We start from the raw sequence: 7,244 nt of genomic DNA on the forward strand, positions 1-7,244 counted from the left end.
GGTGAGGTGGTGGTGGTGGTGTGGTGGTTGTGGTGGTGGTGGTGTGGTGTGGTGGTGGTGGTGGTGGTGGTGGCAGAGAGCAACTTCAGTCCTGAAGTGGGCAGGCAACAGTACGGGAACCCTTTGGTAGTATTATTAAGCATTAATGTAGTACGGCACATCACACTGGAGGCAGCCCTCTGGGGCCTCTATGCTAGGGCACTCTCCTGGAAGCTAGGACTTGTGGGCTTGAGTCTGATTCCTTTCTTAATGTCTGGGTGATTTTAGCAGCAGGGCCCTCTCTTTGCATCTTGCCCGTTTCATCTTTGTGAAGTGTAGAGAAGGGGCTGGGAAGGAAGCTGAGGATTTCACAATTTCCCTTCAATATTAAGATGCTCCACTCTTTATTGAGCATCTACAAGGAACACAACTTGGCCTAGGCATTGTGGCCGGGGGTCTGAAGAAATACTCTGCCTTCACAGAACTGTGATACCTGCTCCTGAGAGCAAATGTGAGAAGCGATCTACAAGAAGATGCCCGAGGTCAGCAAGCTTTCTGTGTCAATTGAGGAGAGCAGCAATAGAGGAGGGAGGTATAGGAGTTGGGTATAGGAAGGGTTGCAGAAGATTTCCTGGAAGAAAGGGGCCTAATGGAAAGGGTTGGACTTTGATAGCAAGGTAGAAGGAATCGTCACTTCTAGAATAGAAAAAGTACTTTTCTTGGGAACCAAATGAACTTGATTTTGCAATGTAGAAAGGAAAATGACTGGCCGTGGAAGGCCTTGGGGGTAGCTCTAAGTCCTGCATCTCCTGGCCTGAGGTGTAATCAGGCAGCCTTTCCTCAGGCTGGAAAGGAGCTGCTTAAAGCATGTAGTGACTTTGGTTGTGCCTTGCTCTGAATTTCCTTCACATACCTTAAAAAATGAAGATAACCACCTAGGTAGGCTGGTACGTGGTAGATAGCTGGGATTTGTTGAGTTAATGCATATAAATATTTAGTACAGTGCCTGGCATGTGGCAGTTAGGGCTCAGTAAACATTGGCTCCTATCATGCTGTTAACACTGATGGCAGTATTACAGAGAACTTGTGGTCCCCACGCGCTGAGTATCACATTCTGATAATAATTAACATATTCTAATAATAGTTCCACAAGGAAAGAATCACCATAACTCTACCCTATAGAAATCTGAGGCTCAGAGAGGTCAGATAGCTTGCTCAGGCCCACACAGGTAGTGGGTAGTAGAGGTGCCATTTGACCTCTGGCATTCATCTTGCCCACTCTTCTCTCTTGGAATTAGTATTGAGCTTCAGGGAGAGAGCCGAGGGTCTCAGTGGGTAGTAGAAGGAGAGGGGTGAGTAGAGGAAGCAGAGGAAGCATTATGGGGTTGGGCTATTTCCTTCTTCTTAGCTAAGATCAGGGCTCCACAGAAGATGCCAAGCTGGTGAGAAGACTACCTATCTGCTTTGGCAGGAATTGCCTGCCTGGGTGTGAGGTCAGGCTGTGAGAGATCTACATCAGACCAATCCCAGAGATGAGTAAGAGGGTTCTGGAGATGAGCTGGAAGGACTCATCGGGCCAGCTTTGGGAGGGGCTAAGCAAAGTAACCCTTTGGTCATTATAAGTCATGTCTTTAGACATCTAGAATTTTCCAGCCTTTGGGGAGCCTCTAAAACCAATATTCCACAGACACTTCAGTGAAGCTGGAGTCCTGGGAGTCCTCCAAAACCTTGGGAACTGCAGTTCTGTTCCCATATAGCAGTTACTGTCAGAGCCATTCATGGTCTTTCAGGCCTGACCATAGTTAGCTCACAGGCTACCATAGATTATTTATGCCAGGATCTACTCCAAAGGCTGGGAAACAAAGCAGGGTGTTTATTAGCACACCACACAAGCAGTAGTCTTAACCCAGTACCTGCAGGTGTGGTGTCTGCACCACATAGGTCTCCTCCTCTGAGGTTAGGATGTATCAGTGGATGTCATCTGTGGGATACATCCCAGTATTACCGGTCCCTGAAGTGGGGGATTAAGCTCCAGGTGCCCTCTAAGACAGCTTGATTGGTAGCTCTCTCTGCCCTGTCTTTCGTCTTCATCTCCTAGTACTCTCATGGGGACCATCCTTTGGGTCCACTGACCCTTGCATCAGCTTGTTTCAGAGAGATCAAGATCTTTGCTCTGAGGGATTCTTTCAAACACCAAAGTTGAAGGCTTTGACAGATCTTGTGATAGAGGACTTGGTTAGCTTTGTCGGTTGTTGCCTGTTTCTTGAGCCTGGGAGTCTTAAACCCCCAGACCTTTGTATTGTATAACTTGTAGAGGTTGGAAGGCTGAGCTCAGAATGCCAGCTTGTTGGGTTGATTCTGGTCATGGCTATGACCTCACAGGAAGGGAGCAGAAAGAATAGAAGCAATGACTTTTCCGTTTCTCCTTAACAGGGAGCTAATCCCACAGAAAGGGCTCCACATTCATGACCTAGTCATTTCCCATTGACCTCATCTCTAAATGCCATTGCATTGGGATCAAGGCTACACCATATCTGTTTTTTAATGGGGAAGGGGCGTTCAGTCAGTCTGTGGTACAAGGAAAATTATTTATTATTATTACAGCGTTTCCCAAACTTGACTGGATCCATTTTGTGGAGGATCAGTATCTAACTCATCTGGCTGACAGAAGTACTACGGGAAGTAAGTGGGAGTGCCCTCTATCGGCAGCGCAGGGTTAGGACTTTCTTCTCCGCAGATGGTAAATACTCTCTGCGACCTTAACCGGCTCCCCACTTCCCTCACCTATGAACCGTAGAAAATAATATCAACTCCCAAAGACTTAATGTACCGTGAAAATCTCAAATAAGCTAGAGAAGATTATACAAATACTTGTATAAAAAGGTGGCTTGTCCCAGTAGTGGGAGTAGCGGGGGTGTCAAATCTAAGGACCTGAAATCACTGTTTTGGGTCTGAGTCCTTTCTTCCGGACACTGGGGACAACAGTGTTTTCATCCACTAGTTTTCTCAAAAGAAGATGCTTCCTCCTCTGAGCCCATCATGCCCACTGCAGACCTGAAATAGTTGCCCAGAGGAAGCACAGGAATGGATCTGACGCCAGCGCATCCATCTTGGACCGCCCTTATCTCATTTTCACGGTCACTGGAGACAGTCAGGGAAGATAACCAGATGTTCCAGTATCCCCCCTCGTTCACTCTCTCTGGCTCACTTTATCTTTTTTTTTTTTTTTTTTTTTTGTAAATTGAATTTAGAGGGCCTGTTTCTTAGCAACAGCAGCAGTACGTGGCTCCAGAGTACTCCTCAGCCATCGCTGTGCTCACAGGAGCCTTTCTTTACAGGCTGCAAATTGAGACCTACACCGGGACCGATAGCCAAGCCGGCTTGAGACCAGCAGTCCAGGGCTGAATTTAGGAGGGGGAGAATTCCCAAAGAACTCAAGGTGAGGAGGAGGAGGGCTGCGACATGATGCTGGCTGTGTGGCTTGGCTGGAGGCCTGTACCAGCCTGCTCTTGCTGTGTCCTGGGAAAGCCTTTATCCTGGGAGGTGTGGCTTCCAAGAGAGTCAGGGATAAAATCTCAGACCTAGCTGTAATAACACTGTAGAGTTATATGTAAGCCATGGGACTTTTCCATATCCCCTTGTACACCTGTCAGGGATGTAGGATTGCCTGCCTCGCCAAGCTCAGGAACAAACGAGCCACAGCCAGCAAGCAGTCCAACAGACAGTGGGTGTGATGGTCATGTCGGGGCCCTGCATCTTTCTTTCTCTGACCTGTTGTGCTTCCTTTTCTTCTCCAGAAAGAGAAAAAACTAGATGCTGGGAGGGAGGGGGGGACACATTCTTTTCTGCGGTAAGTCTTTGGGATGTCTTCAGTCTAATAGACAAATAAATAAATATTTAAAAACTTAGAATGGAAAGAAGAAGGGAGGAAGAAGAGGAGGAGGAAGGCTGCCTTCCTAGACTCAGAATCATAGCAATGCAGTGTTAGAACCACAAAAAAAAAAAAAAAAAAAAAAAAGATGGAGTATTGGGTATGAAGAGCCATTAAGCCCTTTTATGTGAATACCCATTAGCGCCTGAATCAGTGGCTGCATGGGCTGCAAGCTCATGGCCCACAGGTCAGATGTGACACTCATGGTGTTTTATAGTTTGTGGAATTAGTTGCTAACAGTTAAAAATGAGAGAATTTCACATAAAAGTCCTTTGAATAACCACAAGGATCCGTGTGCTCTTTACTCAGCTGAGCAGGAGCTGTCCTATTAAAATGGGACAGGTACTGTCTGGCTCATCGCAGTCTTCACACTCCCCGCTACCAGCTCCCATGGACCCTTTCCTCATTTCTTATCTGTCTGGTCATCAAAGGCATCTGAGCTTGCAATCCCTTCTGTACCAGTAATCCCTTGCCCATGGGCAAAGTAAGAATGCTAATAAAAACCTACTGGAAACCTTCATTAAAATGATGGAGTGTCATGCCTGTGAAGTGCCTGACATGTGGCAGGGGTTAAAAAGTATCTGTGTGGAGGCTGGAGAGATTACTTAATCGGTAAAGTGCTCCTCATACAAGTATGAGGACTGAGCTTAGATCCCAAGCACCCCCTTACAAAAACCAATGGGAGTGGTAGTGGCTTGTGTCTGTAACTACAGAGTTGGGAGTGGAGTGAGGAGCCAAGAGGATCCCCGAAGTTCATTGGTTAGCCAGTCTATCCGAATCAGTGAGCTTCGGGGTCAGTGAAAGAGCTCTCGTCTATGATGGTTTGAATGTGAATGGTCCCCATGGGCTCAGATTTGAGTGTTTGGTCCTTGGTGGAACTGTTTGGGAAAGAGTATGAGACAAAGACATGGTCTTGTTAGAGAAGGTGTGCCACTGGGGATGAGCCTTGGTGTTTCAAAAGTTCAAGCCATTCCCAGTTAGCATTCCCTCTCTGCTTTGTGATCATTGTCTCAAGATGAGAGCTCTTAGTGTCGGCCATAGCACCATGCCTGTCTGCCTACGACTGCACTCCTCACTATGATGCTCATGAACTAAACTAACCATCTGAAATGGCAAGTCCTAATAAATGTGTTTTAAGTTGCCTTGGTCATGGCATCTCAGAACAGTAATAGAAAAGTTGACTAAGACACTTCTTAAAAAATAACATGGAGAGTGATTGTGGAAGGCACCCAACACCACCAGCCTTTGGCCTCTCACACGCATGCTATCACATGTGCCTCTGTATCCACATGTACACATACACACACATGATTATGTACACATGCGCACCACAAACACACACGACCAAAGGTATTAGGTACCATCTGCCTTTTACAATGTAAAGTAGTGTCATTTGTATTGCTGGCTGACCCCAGGAGATCAAAACTGTCTACATCTCTGTTCAAGCACTGTGTTCATTACCTTTGCGTTGCTGTGCCCAGGTGCTTATAGGAACAACTGAAGGGAAGAAAGTCTTATTTTGCTTATTGTTCTGGAGATGTCATTCACTCATGGTAGACCAGAAGGATGGAACAGTAACAGGAAGAAGCCAGGGTAATATACAGCCCCTGTATTAGTTGTTTTTCTAGTGCCATGAGCAAGACAACTCATATCAGGAAGGGTTTAGTTGGGGTTTATGGTTTCAGAGGTTTAGGGTCTATGATGGTGGAGGTGCAATGGAGGTAGCAGTTGGAGGGCAGCTGAAACAATGACTGAAAGCTCACTTCTTGAATTACAATCAGGAAACCAAGAGAACAAACTGGGTATCTTAGTTATGGTTTCTATTGCTGTGATAACACACCAACGGTAGCTTACAGAGGAAATGGCTTATTTAAGCTTACATTTACATATCCTAGCTCATCACTGCAGAAAGTCAAGGCAGGAACCTGGAGTCAGAACTGAAGTAGAAACCATGGAAGATCACTGCTCACTGGATTGCTCCTAATGGTTCGTTTTCTTATATAACTCAGGACTACCTCCCAGGGTGGCATACTTCATTACTCAGTAGTTACTCAAGAAAATGTACTACAGACCTGCACACAGGAAATCTGATAGAGACCTCAGCTGAGTTTCCTTTTCTTAGATAATCTAATTGTGTCAAGTTAAAAAAACAACAACAAACAATCCAAGCTAACTATAATACTTGGAATGGCACATGATGGCTTTTGAACCTCAAGGCCCCTCGACTAGTGACAATCTTCCTCCAGTAAGGCCATGTCTTTTTCCTAATCAGCCACCAACTGGGACCAAATATTCAAATGCCTAAGGCTTATGGGGAACATCTCATTCAAACCACCACAGCCCCAGAGGACACTCTTCTACTGACCTATTTTCTCAAACCAGGTCCTAGTTCCTTCCTTTCTACATGGCCCCGTCTTAGGGCTTCTGTTGTTGTGAAGAGACACCATAACCATGACAACTCTTATAAAGGAAACCATTTAATTAGGGCTGGCTTACAATTCAGAGGGTTAGTCCATTATTGTTGTGGTGGAAAGCACGGTTGCATGTAGGCGGACATGGTGCTGGAGAAGTAGCTGAGGGTTCTACATCTGGATTGGCAGACAGCAGGAAGAGATCTACTAGGCCTTGCTTGAGCTTGTGATACTTTAAAGCCCACCTCCAGTGACACACTTCTTTCAACAAGGCCACACCTACTCCAGCAAGGCCACACCTTCAATAATATTATTCCCTGTGAGTCTATGCGTACCATCTTCATTCAAAGCTCAGTTTCCGAATGCTTATGAATCCATCAATCTGTTGGTTAGATCAGAGACTTAGCTTTCTCTGAAATCACTGTCACAGACATATCTGGGTGTGCTTTTTTTTTAATTAGATATTTTCTTTATTTACATTTCAAATGTTTTCCCTTTCCAGGTCTCCCCTTCAGAAACCCTCTATCCCATCCCTCTGCCCCTGCCTCTATGAGGGTGCTCCTCCACACACCCACCCAATCCTGTTTTCCTGCCCTGGCATTCCCCTACACTGGGTCATTGAACACCCTCAGGTTCAAGGGCTGCTACTCCCACTGATGTTCAACAAGGCCATCCTCTGCCACATATGTGGCTGGAGCCATGAGTCCCTCCACGTGTACTCTTTGGTTGGTGGTCCAGGCCCTCCAGAGGGTCTGACTGGTTGATAATGTTGCTCCCCCTCATAGGGCTGCAAGCCCCCTCAGCTACTTCATTTCCTTCTCCAACTCCTCCATTGGGGACTCTGCCCTCATTCAAATGGTTGGGTGCGAGCATCCGCCTCTGTATTTGTCAGACTCTGGCATCATCTCTCTCTGTGGTTTTTT

The 7,244-nt window shown here is 46.2% G+C and overlaps 1 long non-coding RNA gene across 1 annotated transcript in view; it reads left to right on the forward strand.

Annotated features, from left to right (window-relative positions):
• The first annotated feature begins 2,590 nt into the window (after positions 1 to 2,590).
• Positions 2,591 to 7,244, forward strand: part of LOC116084966 — an 18,137-nt gene continuing 13,483 nt past the window's right edge. The window contains exons 1-2 of the long non-coding RNA XR_004116334.1: positions 2,591 to 2,661; positions 3,318 to 3,418. This is a non-coding gene — a long non-coding RNA (uncharacterized LOC116084966). The remainder of the gene's footprint in view (positions 2,662 to 3,317; positions 3,419 to 7,244) is intronic.

This window comes from Mastomys coucha, unplaced genomic scaffold (genome assembly GCF_008632895.1).
Source record: "Mastomys coucha isolate ucsf_1 unplaced genomic scaffold, UCSF_Mcou_1 pScaffold9, whole genome shotgun sequence".
NCBI lineage: Eukaryota > Metazoa > Chordata > Mammalia > Rodentia > Muridae > Mastomys > Mastomys coucha.